We start from the raw sequence: 14,703 nt of genomic DNA, 5'->3' as shown, positions 1-14,703 counted from the left end.
CAGGTAGTTAGAACTCCTATCTCTAACTCCATTTGGGGTTTGGGGGCAAAGATACTGGAGTGGTTTGCCATTTCCTACTCTATCTCTGTATTTCAACAAAATTTGTTGCCTTGTAATTTTATATATTTTATTTTATATATTTAAAAATATTATTCTGGGAAAGGGCCCATAAGCTTTATTAGACTGTCAGAAAGGCCTATGTTACCAAAAATAAAATAAAATAAAATATAAAAGGTTATAAAAATCCCTGAAATACAGCTATCCAAAAGTGAAATGAGTTCTCGTGAGAGCAGTAAGTTACCCTTCCCTATTTAAATAAAGGCTAAATCATTATTTGTCAGGGGTGTCATGGTGGATTTGTTTTCTAAATAGAATGAATGGCCTCTATGACCATTTCAAGGCCATGATTGTATGATACCTTTCCAAGAAAAAAAGTCTGAATCAATTAGAATGTATGGCATGATGTTAGGATGTTGATGGTATGAATGCAAAAGAGACTGATTGCAAAGATTTTTCTATTTGTTTGGTTTCAGTGCACAGTACAAAAAAATTCTGAATAACAAAATGTTAGATCAGGATAAGAAAAAAATAAAGAAAAATTACCTGCAAGTTCATGAAACAGGAAAGAGACAAGAGACCCTCTTGGAATTACCATATAACTATAATCCATGGCTTTTGATTCAATTCAATTCAAAAATGATTATTTTATTATATTAATAACCAACTTTATACCCCCAAAAGATTTTCTTTTTATTTCCTTATGAAGGACTTTTTCCTCATTCTTGGGTAGTACCCCATTCAAATAGAGAATTTAGTTCTGATTAAAGGCCTTAAACACAAACATTTCAAAACTAGAAGAAGAGGATTATGTAAGAATCTGTAAAATTCTTTATTATAAGAACTGTTAGATTTAGCGAGTTAATAAAATAATTCTGTATCTTTCTGAAATTTTTTTCTTCTATGCATTAAAAAAAAGGTTTATTGGGGCAGCTAGTCAGTGCAGTAGATAGAGCACCAGCCCTGAAGTCAGTAGAACCTGAATTCAAATCTAGTCTCAGACACTTAACACTTCCTAGCTGTGTGACCCTGGACAAGTCACTTAACCCCAATTGACTTAGCAAAAAAAAAAAAAAAAAAAAAAAAAAAAGGTTTATTGATATTCTTGGGGAGGATATATCTAGCACTACCCCTTATCCTACTCTTTTTCCTAATAGAAATCCTATTTTTGTATAGTGGGCTGTAGATTTATGTATATATGTATATGTGTATATATGTATACATGTGTATGTGTTCATGTATGTATGTAATCCAGTAAAACAAATCAAATACATTGACCATATCTGAAATGCATATGGTTTTTTACCTCTCTAGTCCCTTAATTCTTTATGAAAAGGTGGGCGATATATTTCATTACTAATCTTTTGAAGTCACTATCACTGCTTTAATCAGAACTCTAAGTTGTCCTCTCCCTCTCTTTCTTTTCTCCCTCTCTCCTTCCCTCCTCCCTCCCTTCCTTCCTTTCCTTTCTTTCTCTCTTTTTTTCCTCTCTTTTTTCTTTCTTGCTTGCTTTCTTCCCTTTTCTAATCCCCCCTTCTCCTTCTCTTCCTGCTTCCCTTTTTCTCCCCCCTTCTCCTAATCATCATCATTCTATGTAAATTGTCCTGGATTGTCCCATTTCCCTTTGCATTTGATATTACATGTTTCACCATTTTTCTAGGATGCAATAGTATTCTTACGTCCAAGTTTACTTAGATACCTTCCAGTCAATAAATAACTGTTGTTCCCAGTCCTTTGCTTCTGCCAAAAAGGCTACTATAAACAAGCTTATACAGATAGGTCCTTTCCCTCTGGCTTTGACTTTCTTGGGAAATGTGTTTAATAGCAGTCATATCATTGTGTATAAAAGTATATACAACTTAGTGACTTTTGGCAATCCCTTCATTTTCTAGATGGGGAAATTGAGGCCCAGAGAGTTTAAATAATCTACACTAGGTGGTGATCAAAACCACATCCCAGATTTTTTGGTCATTGGCCACTGCATACACTATCTGATGGGAGATAGATGGAAGAACAGATAAGGCAGTAGAATAGAAGTTAAGGGGAAAAAGTGGATGTTGCATCAGACATTTGTTCAACTGCACAGTCAGTTTGGTATTTTTACCCCTAAACCTTACTTTTCTCAGCAGCAAACAGACATGCTTTTAGGTTTTCCCCTACTACTGTCAGTGATCTAACATTTATTAAGTACCTATTACGTGCCAGACACTATATTAAGCACTGGACATACATAAAAAGGCAAAAAAAAGATGGGCTGTCATCACAAAACTTAATCTAATTGCAGATACAACATACAACTATACACATATACAAATATATCCACATAATATATGTATGTATATCAGATATATAGATATGTATGTATGTGTGTATATATATATATGTATATGATAAATTGCCTTTATATTCTATGGAAGAAATCATTTGTGCTAAGGACTGTAGCTCCCAATATATGCTTACTCCTTAAATCAACTTAGTTTTCCACATACTGAATTTTGCCTTGAAAGGTGTTTATGCTTCCTTTCTTCTACTGCCAAAAATGGCCCTAAGATCACTGATTATTAGAATAGAGAGAAATTCAGAGTATCATCATGCTCTTAAAACATGACACAACACACAAACACTCCCAAGGTTGAAGGTTAAAATCTGATGACAGTCTAGGGAATTGAGGGTGGAGAGGGAGTACACGTGCAGTTTGGTTTATGTAATCTGCTTGTTTATGTAATCTATATCTATCCTTCCTCAGCAGATTGTTCCTGCTATCATTTTTTTTTCTCTTTATTTATCTTTCTTTCAGTCCTACTAGTTCTACTGGCTATCATCTTTTTTCTCTTCCTTTTTCACAACAAATCTTGAAGAATCTATATTTACTGTATCATTTCCTCTCTCTTACCTCTCTTCTAAACCCACTGCAACCTGACTTCCAGCCTCAGCAACTGGAATCATTCACCCCAAAGTTGTCAATTACCCCAAAAATTGTCTTTTCTCCATCTTTATCCTTTTCGACCTCTAATTAGTAATTAACTCTGCTTTCTCTGAGTTTTTGTGATATTACTCAAGCAAATACAACATCCATAAATTTCCACAGGACAAAATGTATCTTTTTTTTTTAGTTTTTTTTTAATTAATTTTATAATTATAACATTTTTTTGACAGTATACATATGCATAGGTAATTTTTTTTTACAACATTATCCCTTGTACTCCCTTCTGTTCTGAATTTTTCCCCTCCTTCCCTCCACCCCCTCCCCTAGATGGCAGACATTCCTATACATATTAAATATCTTATAGTATATCCTAGGTGCGATATATGTGTGCAGAACCAAATTTTGTTGTTGTTGTTGCAAAGGAAGAATTGTATTCGGAAGCTAAAAATAATCTGGGAAGAAAAACAAAACAAAACAAAAAATGCTCACAGTTCACACTCATTTCCCAGTGTTCCTTTTCTGGATGTAGCTGATTCTGTCCATCATTGATCAATTGGAATAGGATTAGCTCTTCTCTATGTTGAAGATATCCACTTCCATCAGACTACATCCTCATACAGTATCATTGTTGAAGTTCTGCTCGTTTCACTCAGCATCAGTTCATGTAGGTCTCTCCAGGCCTCTCTGTATTCCTCCTGCTGGTCATTTCTTACCGAGCAATAATATTCCATAACCTTCATATACCATAATTTACCCAACCATTCTCCAATTGATGGACATCCATTCAACTTCCAGTTTCTAGCCACTATGAAAAGGGCTGCCACAAACATTTGGACAAAATGTATCTTGAACAGTTTGTAATACATTCTAAAATTTTCTAAGAGTCAGAATCAAGTTCTGTGGTATATAGATTATTGACTCCATTCTCTCTCTCTTGGAATGAGCCATAGGAATCGATATATTTGCCCATTTTCATTTCTATGTTTTCTCTCCCATTCGCTTTGACTTTTCAAATACACAGACGTTGGCTTAGCAAAAGTTCCTGTTACCTTAAACTTACCTTAGGCAATTATGTTTTTTCTTTTCTTCTTATTTACCTTGGGCTTTTTTTTTTAACTCGGACTAACGATTTCTTGATTAAACATCTTTCTCTTTGGCAAAGAAACAAAGTAAGAGACACTGAGTAATTCTTCCTTTTTTCCATCATCAGTTGCTATCCCATATACCTAAGCAGCATTGCTATTTTTGAGCCAATTCTTTTCCCCATTGTAGCTTTAAAAAAAAATCCTGTTCATAGCTTTCCTCATCAATCTCAGCTAATTCTGAATTTTTATATCTCTGACACTAACCTTAGAGAACTGTTCATGCTTTTGTAATCTTCTCTACTGTTACAGTATCGTATGACTTCTGGCAAACTACTTACCCTCCTCAGCCCATTAAATATCTATATCCATATACATACATTCCCATATAATGAGTAATTTGAACTCAGTGATTTATTGACAAGGTCATGTCCTTCATATTCATTTAATTCATGTTGCCCAGCACAACAACTAGCCCATAGTAGTATAGTAATAAATATAAAATAATAAATAAACTGTCTGCAGAGATTGCAGGACCTGGCAGTCAGGAAGACCCTTCTGGACCCAGACCCTTACAAGCCATGTAACTGGACAAGTCATTTAATTCTGTTTGCCTCAGTAACGTATATTAATCTGGTTCAGGCCACAACTGGAAATTTAGTGGGCAGTATATGCCCATGGCTGTTTAATGTCTATAGTAGAAAATGGAATGTAGAGAGAGAGAGACTGAAGAGTATCTAAAATAAGGTGTTAGCTACAAAAGTGGATTTAAAAATCCCACGCTTCTCTCTTACAATTTGTGTGACCTCAAGCAAATCACATAGCATCCCCAAGTCTCAGTTTCTGTAAAGTGAGTAGGCTGAACTAATTGATCTCTGAAGTCTCTTGAAATTCCAGAACTTCAGAACTATGATTTTATCTTCACTTTTCTATTAAAATCTGAGTTCACAATAAAGTCTGAATCTAGATTGAATCATATTATTTTTTACTATTCTTATTTGGTTTGGGGAAGTTGGGGGGGTCGCTTTTTCTTTTGCACTAAGACTAATGTGGAAATGTTTTACATGATTGAAAATGTATAGTTTATATTAAAGTACTCATCTTCTCAAGGAGAGGAAAGAAGGGAGGGAGAAAGAAAAAATATGGAACTCAAAAAATTTTAAAAGCACATATTAAAATTGTGCATGTATATGTAGTTTTTTTTAAAAAAAAGTTTAAAATAATCCAAGTACATGGGTGAGTTAGTTCCCTCTATGACTATGTTCCCTTTTTTTGCACTTTTCTCCTTTTTTTCCTTATCCAACATACTCAATTGCAACTAGTCAATTTCACTCATCCCTTTTGGACTGACTACTCTTTTAAAGTCCCATATGTCATAACTCTCCATTCTCCGAACTCTGCAATTTGAGCTTCCCAAACCAGAAGTACAAGTTCAGATCGTCTCAAACATTCCCTTCCTTAGCTGTTGGGAACTCAGTGATTTTAGACACTACTTCTCACGTTTCGCTTCTCTTCTAGGACCCGACTAGCAATACCCCTCAATATTTCTTTCACCTTCTGGAAGATTAACTGATCATTGAGAAAAGGTAAATTTTTTTTTAAACTGCTCTGACTTTAGCTGATGTTTTAGAATAACAACACATGGAGTAGCTCATCTTTTATGTTTAATTTTTTTACTGTCTTTTGCTTTCCATTTACTATCATATCAAATAAGCATTCATTATTGGTACTAAAATAGAATTTTCTGCCATTTCATACTGTTTCAGATAGCTCTGAAAACATTAGTCAAAGGAACATTACCATTCCCCCTGACCACTCTGATCACCACTTCCCTCTGTGTATTTACTTCCCTTATTAGAATGAAGGGGATCTACCGAAAACAGGAACTGTCTTGCTTTCTTACATTTATATTTCTAGTGCTTGGCATATGGTTAATACTAAAATGCGCTTTTTTTCATTCATTCATTGTGATCCACCAACATCTCCAGATCCTTCTCATATAAATATCTTTTAAGTCACACTCCTCCAATCTTGTACCATGAAGTTTATTATTTAATCCAAATTTAGAACTTCACTTTTCTTCTCATATTAGATTCTGCCTAGTATTCTAGCCTACCAAGATAGGTGGCGACACTATTACTGTTCTTAACTGTCGCTCCCAGCTTTGTTTTATCTGCACATTTAAGTACTCCATCCATACCTTCATACCTATCATCAAAAAAAGAAATTTTCAATGGCACAAAGCTAAAGGCAGATCTCAGGAACACTCTCCTAGAGCTCCTCCAAGCCGAGATCGATCCATTAATGACTCTTGGTGTTTGATCACTCATGTAGCTCCCACCCCATGTAATTATACCATCTAGCCACATCTTTTCCATCTTTTGATAAGGATAACATGAAAGGCTTTGGCAAATGCTTTGCTAAAATCTAGACACATATGCCTGTGGTGCTTTCCTTCTCAGTCTCACCATATTAGTCTGATTTTTCTTTTACAACATCAGTAAAATGGAAATATGTCTAAAATGACTGTACATATATAATCTACATGAGATGGGGAAGGGGGAAAGTAAGAGAAAGAGGGAGGAAAATTTTGGAACTCAAAATCTTATAAAAATGAATGTTAAAACTATATGTAAATGGAAAAACAAAATACTACTGAATTCAAAAAAAGTTTTAAAAAAATTCAAAAAAGAAGAAAGAAAAAGAAAAAAGAAACCTACTCCCTCCTTCAGCCCTTTGAAACAGCTTTCCCAAAATTTTCTAAGGCATGTATCAGCCTGTATCTAGGAGTTTCCTATGCTTGGCTAATAGAAACAAGAGCTTTATTTAACCAAGACTAGCAGGTCAAGCAACAAAATGTGTTCAGCTTTATTTCCTTGTACCAGAGAAGTGCGGTCCAGTGCTGGTTTAAAAGGGTCTTCCAAAACAGAAGGCACTTTATAATTTGAAGAGACAAGTTAATGCTTTAGATAAGGGCTTCTTAAACTATTTCCACTTGCAACCCCTTTATTCCTGAGTAATTTTTATGTGAAGCCAGGTAGTTAGGTATATAAAATAAGTATACAAATCAAACATTTACTGATAATAAAATATAATGTTGCAAACCGCACAATCAGTTATGAGACCCCATATGAGGGTCTCTGAATGTCTTCCCCGTCGCTCCCATGAGCAAGGGTAATTGAAAATTCTCTCTATGTATATTTGTGTGTTTTTGTTTTTAGCTCCTAACTAAAAGTTGGTTTCTATGCAAATTAAAAAGACACAGCCTGTTGAAGGGAAGAATGCTAATTCAGAACTTTAAAACACCCTCCTGGTCTTCATTTGCAGACCTCAGTCTCTCTCCAACCTTTCTCAGTGACCTTAGGTTCCTGGTTTCCTCTCTGCTCCATCTTCTACCATCATCTGTAGGCACTTTGGTGTGTCTGACATCACCTCTGGTAACCTGATCATATGTAAGGGTGCTGATCATCTAGGGGGGCGGTCCCCCCCAAATGAGTAGTCAGCATGGTGATCTAGATAGAGATAGGAGTTTCTTACAGGACTATATTCATAAGACCAGCCCTGGGTGGTGGCAGGACAGTAGTAGATCTCCACACCATAGGTCAGGACTGATATTCTCTTGAAACGGAAAAAAGAAGGCTTAGTGCCATGAGATAGCCCATGATCGCAGGAGTGTTTTACTGTTTATAATAACTATAATACAAATAAAACGAAGAGTTCATTTTATGAAAAAAAATCAATAAATAATTTGATTAGAAAAAGGAAAAAAGAAAATCAAATCATTAGCCTCAAAAATGAAAAGGGAGAACTTTCCTCCAATGAAGAGGAAATTAGAACAATAATTAAGAGTTATTTTGCCCAACTTCATACCAAATAAACTTGATAATCTAAGTGAAATGGAGGAAAACCTACAAAAATATAATTGCCCAGATTAACAGAAGAGGAAATTATTTAAATGGTCCCATTTTAGAAAAAGAAATGGAACAAGCTATTAATCAACTGCCTATAATAACTATAATACCCTAGGTCACAGGCGTAGATTCTGGCTCCCACCACATATTCCAGGCCCTCGTGGCCTGCTCACGTGTTCTTTCTGTGGGAATCTTCTGCAGGGTTCTCTGAGCAAGAACGTGGCGGGGGAGGGTTTTATGTTGTGGAGGAAGCCAGGAAGGTTGACCATGAACTTCATTGGAGGCACGGTCTACAAGAACTACACAGTCTACAAGGTCAAGAAACTGATGTAACTTAGGGGGAAGTACCTCAATTGTTGCCGCTTTCTTCCTTCTGTCCTAGCCCGAGGGAGGCAGAGAAGAAATTCTTAGCATCTGTCAGTTGTCCCAGGGCAGAAACTTGGGTCTTCATGTGCTTTGGGAATTTGGGAATTTGTCAGCAGTAGAGGCACAGCAAGAAAGGTGTGTTACAACACAGATTCCACCTTGGGCAGGGATCGAGTGCCATTTTATTTTGTAATTTGCGTCCGTTCTGATGTTAACAACCCTATTCCTCAATGTCATTGGTCAGGACACTGTGTATGAAATATGTGGCGGCTTCTTCTTGCTCCATAACAGCCTCTAGTCCAATGAGGGATGTGAAGATGATGGTACCATGGAAAGCAGTTCCTGTCCAGCAGGCTGTGAAAGGGCTGTGCTAAGCAGAAGCTGGTGGGTGGGGTCTCTACAGTAATCCAGTACACATCCCCATGGGCAGACGCTCGCAGCCATTTGGCAGCCAAGGCTACAGGACAGCCACAGCTGAGGTGGCCCCATCGTTTGTCAGGACAAATCCTTGGGTCCCAGCCACGTTCTCTCATTTACTACGAGACCGGGGTTGTGCAGAAGGTGGGATCCACCTGACCCTTGGGGCACCATTTTGGTATCGTGATGAACAAGTATTATTATAGGAACACACTTCAGGTCACCTGGAGACCAACCAAAGAAGCAACAGACAAAAGCTATGGGCTAAAGGACGATTGTTTAGTAGATATAATGTTGATACTCTCATAGGAGAGCATAGTGACTGGTACTGGCATTTGTCAGGTGGGGCAAACCGCCCGTGTTGCCTAGGTGAAGGGCAGGGTGGCTGGGGCGGGGGCAGACTGCAGACGACTTTTCCATTCCTTCTCTCTTAAAGGCCCTGGCTCTTTGACACAAATAATATGCCTTTAAGAGAAACACTTTTACTGAGTAAAAGGTCCTCCACACCCAGTGGAATGTACCAGCCCATTCTAGGGAAGAATGGGCGGGAGGAACTGACCCTTTCAGTCCCATTACAACACACCCATTCCTGGGTAGACGTTTCAGGTCATCTTCAATATTTATATTGTCTTAGATTCAGTTAAACAAAGGACGGTGGCTGTGGAGGTTGGGGATATCAGCATGAGCCTGGAGGCTTCACGGACGGATGGTCCTAAAGAACAGCAGGCAGCACTTTGGCCAGGCCTCCCCTCCCCCTCCTTGTGTCATGACCCGGTAGCACCTTTATTTGTGCCTTCCAATTCCCATCTTTATGTATTAGCAATCCAAAGCCAGGGGGTGATAAGGGAGAAGGTACCGCCAGTTCCCATTATGCTCACCTACCCATTGTTGTACATCATGACCCACAAAGTGAGACTCCCCGTCTCTGTCCATTCTGCTTGGGTAATATAATACATAATGCAGTGGTTTGCCGAGCGGCCCGCTTACTGAAGAATCCCACTCTGATACTTGTAACTACCCACACGCCCCAGGACAGACCTGGAGCTCTCTCACGGGGGCAGGTGTCCAGTCTCATCGAGCGTCGTGTCTTTTCTGGCCACGCTGATGAGGGACCCAGCTGACCACATCAGTTATTGGTCCAAGCACCCCTGCGTCTATCCTGGCTGAGGCCCCTCTGTGTGGGAGCAGTGTGCTAGGACAGGAAACCTGTTGATTGGATTTTGGGACCACTTAAACATAGCCACCTGGCTCTGCCCCAGAACAGGATGTCCATGTTTTGCCAATTATATAATTAATCATTTAATAACAGCCCTACTATCTGCGCCTCCATCACCACCATCGGAACTGACCACAGCTCTACCCACTGGCTGCTACGCCCTGTAGGTGGTTTTAGCCAGAGGCAGGCTGAATTACCATCAGTGATCAAGTGGAGAGGGATTGCCCTTACCTGAGCCATCTGTTTGGGGGAAAGATGCCCATACCTTCTTTACTTTGGGGAGATTAGGGATTGGGCCAATAGTGGACATTTCTGGCAGGGAACAAAGCACGTGGCAGGTCCTAAAGCAGATTATCGTTCAGAGGATAAGGAGCTCTGGGATAGATGGCCTCTTTGCTGAAGGTGACGTGCTGTGGTTTCACAAATACCTGCTCTATCTACCCATAGATAGAATAAATGGGACAAAAAGTGACATTTGCACCTCTGAGGGGCTTCACTTGCTCCAGAGTAAGGTATCTTGCCAGTAATTGTTTTTTAATAGGATCTGGTTTCTGCCCCTTTCCATAAATCCTAAAGACAAAAGACCCTGTGTTCGCCAGGAGTAACTGTGACATCTCTTCTGAAGGGGGCTGCTTTTTGGATAACCCCTGCAGTTTTCATTTGAGTATTTTAGCCTTTTCAAAGGTTTATTCTTTTCCTTTCTTCATTCCCACTTGGGAATCCTTTCTTGATTAGTCTGTACAGGGTGGTAAGCATTGAAGCACGGGGGTATAAATGTTCTCCAATACCCTAAAAATCCCATGAACACCTGTACTTCCTTTACTGTGGTGGGAAGGTACCTGTGACAGTTACTAGTATTGTCTTACCTGAACATAAAGCCTTGAGGAACTTCCTAATTGTACTGGGTCCTTTTGGATAGATTTTACCTTCCCCTTTCTTGAAGGTATCCACTCAAGGCATAGGAGCAATTGTCTCACAAGTTAGCATTATGTCATCAGTGGGATGGATCCTCTGGATGGCTTCGTGGAATGGAACATGCTGAGCTGCAGGGCCGCTAGATGGAGGCAGATGGTTGGGCTATGAAAATAGTGCTGAGGCAGCCTCTGGAAGGTCCACTGCCGACCTCCCGTGTGAAGGCTTCTGGGCCAAGTGGAGGCCCAAAAAGGCATTAACCAAAGCAAGAACTGCATGACGTATGCCTAGGTGGTTTGCTAGGTACCCCAAGATTTCCGCATGGTACAGAAGAGTAAATAGGGGGACTACTTTGCTGAATTCTCATGACCCACCTGGCTTTTGGGCTGGCCATACAGGGCTGTTCAAGCCGCCCTGGACATGCACAGCATACCCGTTCTAAACACCTCCTGTTTTGTCTCTCCTGTCTCCTCGTGTTCACCAGGGAGGCCCCTTGGAGGCCCTAGGGGAACCAGCTCCCTTCTGGCTTCATCTTTCAGAACAGCTTTTACCACTCTAACCAGGAGCCTGAATTCACTTACGGTCTGTAGAGTCAAACTCCAGATATGGAAATCTTCCAGAATACATCTGCTATTCCAGAATACATACATTCTGGTATGGGGGAGATAAAAACCAAATACTGCCCGAGGGTACTGCCGGTTTTTTGCATAATCAGCTCCTCTTCAACTAGCCCCTTAAGGTAGTTATTGGGCCCTGGAATCAGCTGTGGTTCCCATGGGTGAGGGTGCCCTCAGCACAAATATCTGCCAAGGTGGCACTCTCTGGTCGTTGTAGGGCCCAGTGAACAGAGCCGTCCTCCCTGGCCCCACCCTAGTCCCTGCAGAAGGTGACATCCACCTGATGTCCTGTGTCAACCCCATGCTTTGCTTCGGAGCAAAGGCAGATGATCTGTTGTGTGGGTGTTAAGTTTTCTCAACAGCCTTACAGACATTTGGCTGGCTCTCAACCTGGCCCACAGCTGGCAGGTCCACCTGCCTCTATTTCTAGTTATGATAGGAAAGCCTTAGTATTTGCTAGTGGCACACCTCTGCTTTTTCCACCCTTCCTACCTTCTCTCTTCTTCCTTACCTCACCAAGGTCAGAAACAGCCCACCTCATATACAGGGCCCCCCAGGGACCTGGCATGGGGACTGAAGCACCATCCCAGGCTGGGAACAGTTTGCCAGACATTTCCCTAAACACAGTGTCTGTCATACCCTCAAATCGGGGTGCATTCATGGCCTGCCCCACCCCTAGCTTCCTCGGGGTCTGCCATAATTCCTTTACTGTTTTTCTAGGATATCTTAGGAAATCCATCCTCACTTAACTGCATATCCTAACATCCCATCGTAATCCAGTGTAGCAGAGAGAGAGAGAGAATGCTAGCCAGTTTTCCACCCGACCCCACGGAGCTGTTGGGATGGGCAATGATGTTACTGCTTTTCTCCACCTTATTGTAAGGAGATACCATCCCCCAGAATCCCACAGTTGTACCAAAAGCAGGTATACTCTCCCTTGGCTGACTAATCATTAAATTCAGCCAGGGGTACTCCGGCTATGTGACTAGCTTTTCAGCTATACCTCTCACACTCCTGTGCTTTTACTGGGGGATAATCTTGACCATGTAGCCTAAGTACAATTTTCTTTTCCTGTTCTACAACCTCGGCTTGCCCTTGTTGCTCTCTTCCTGGTAGGTTTCCCACCATATCTTAGCATCCCATCTTTTCCATCTTATAATTGCATTGACTTGAGGCCAGGATTTTTTCCCTCCCAGCCAAAAAATCAGCAGGCAAGGATCTCTAACTTCCCACTCTGCTCTTCCACTTCTCCATGAAATCTTTGGCCAATAGTAGGGCCATAAAGGAGCACACATCTCCTTCTTGTTGGAGATTTTCCTCCAATCTCACTTTCTCTCAGCTTCCAGTCAGACTTCAGTAGCCCAGTACCCCAACGTGTGGAACTTTCACCTCCTCCAACAAGCAGCCTAATCCTCCCAGAAGTTGGGGAACATAATCCCACTCATGCCGGCCTCCAACATGTTGGCCAGTCTCACATAGATGTGGAAGCCAGCTTGGGATTTCCCTTGAGGAGAGGGCTTTCTCCTCAAGCTCATTTCTCTAGTATCCTGCCAATGATACAGGTGTAAGGATGCAGACCATCTAGAGGGAGAGTCCCTCCTTAATAAGAAGGTACTGAGTTACCAAAGAAGATACATCTGAATACGTTGGAATGGATATAGATATAGATAGATTCACATATATGACACATGCAAACATACATATATATATATGTAAATACCCCCTCTTAGTTCCATTCCCCCTGCATAGAGTAAATATAGCCCCCTTCAGCCCCTATTTTCAGTGCTTTCCTCTTCTAGTTCTTAAATCATCTCATATGAATAGATCTGATTATATACTGCTATTCTGCCTCCTGTGCCCCTTTTACTTATTGTTCCCTTTGAACAAGATATACCCAACTATAGCAAAATTCTAATCCTGGGTTCTTTCTTATCAAATCCCAATGATCCTAATGACAATATTGCCAGGAGTTTTTTGAAATAGAGTTAAAGGTTATGAAGCAGTTAAAGATCTTAGGAGCACAAGTGATAGTTCATCTCTGCTGCTTATTAGGTAAGGGCAGATTTGGGGAGAGAATTAGAGATCAAGAAATGGTCTGTGAAAAGTTTATGGCCATTTAGACCATGGATTAAACTATAGACTCCTGGCCTTTGTTAGAATATACACAACAAAGATTGGTGAGAATGTTTAGCGGCTTGCAAATATGATGAAAAGGGACTTAAATGCAAAGGAAAATGAATGAAAAAAAATTGTCCTATATCATGTCCCAGCTAAAAAGATCCTAAAAATCAAAGAATCAGAATTGAAGAAAGGAGACTGCCTTAGGAATCTATATTAAAATGCATAAAGAATGGGCAAAATGACCTGAAGACCCTAATGCTAAGAGACAAATTTGTTGTTATTTAATAATCTAGTTTTATAAATCTTGGAATATGGCCTTCCCTAGCTCCCATCAACTCACAGCTTGTCTCTGCCTAATCTCTCTTGCTCCAATCCATCTGTCACTCAGCTGTCAAGGTGATTTATCTAAATCATGTCTGGCAATGACAACTTTCTTCTCAAGGAGCTCTCTTTTATCTCCAAGACTGAATAGAAATCCCTCTTGTTGGCATGTAACGCTCCTATTAACTTGGCCCCTTCTTGAGTCTCCTTGAACAATATGCATTCTGTGATTTAGCCATGTTGCCCTACTCGCACTTTCTGGAACATGGCACTGTCTCCTGGCTATCTTTGCACTGACTGGTCCCCATGTGGGGAATGCCATACCCCTCCCCTTCACCCTTTAGTTTTCTTGGATCCTTCAAGACCCAGTTCAGATTGCCCTTCCTAAAGGAGGCCTTTCCTAGCCTCCTATCTAGCTGCTCATGCCTTCCATCTAAAATGGGCTTCTATTTCCACTGTGTATAATAAAACCCTCCTTCACTTAAATCCAATTAACTTGCAAGTCCTGGTAAGACCTCCCTGATGTCTTGATCCTCTTCAAGAACAAAGGATAAACAACAATTTATCAAAACCACCACAGGGTTTCCTAAACTTTTCCCACTCACAATCCCTTTTCATCTGGGAAATTTTAATGCAAATCTGGGTATATATAATGCAAATCAAATAAAAAAAGTTTGGGGATAATAAATCATAATTTTTCCTGTCCTTCACATTAAGTTGTATAGCTCCATATGGGACTGCAACCCACAGTTTAAGA

At 40.1% G+C, this 14,703-nt stretch overlaps 1 protein-coding gene across 5 annotated transcripts in view; it reads left to right on the top strand.

Annotated features, from left to right (window-relative positions):
• The window catches only part of FMO5 (flavin containing dimethylaniline monoxygenase 5), a 65,015-nt gene that overhangs the window by 4,807 nt on the left and 45,505 nt on the right, over window positions 1–14,703 (top strand). For 3 of the 5 annotated variants that reach the window (XM_074263262.1, XM_074263263.1, XM_074263266.1), the window contains exon 2: window positions 5,584–5,651. The exons of the other annotated variants lie outside the window; for them this stretch is intronic. The gene's annotated coding sequence lies outside the window, so the exon portion shown is untranslated. The remainder of the gene's footprint in view (window positions 1–5,583; window positions 5,652–14,703) is intronic. 5 annotated transcript variants of the gene reach the window in all.

Source organism: Sminthopsis crassicaudata, chromosome 4, assembly GCF_048593235.1.
Source record: "Sminthopsis crassicaudata isolate SCR6 chromosome 4, ASM4859323v1, whole genome shotgun sequence".
Taxonomy (NCBI): domain Eukaryota; kingdom Metazoa; phylum Chordata; class Mammalia; order Dasyuromorphia; family Dasyuridae; genus Sminthopsis; species Sminthopsis crassicaudata.
The sequence above is the reverse complement of the archived record's forward strand: the minus strand, read 5'-3'. Positions and strand labels throughout refer to the sequence as shown.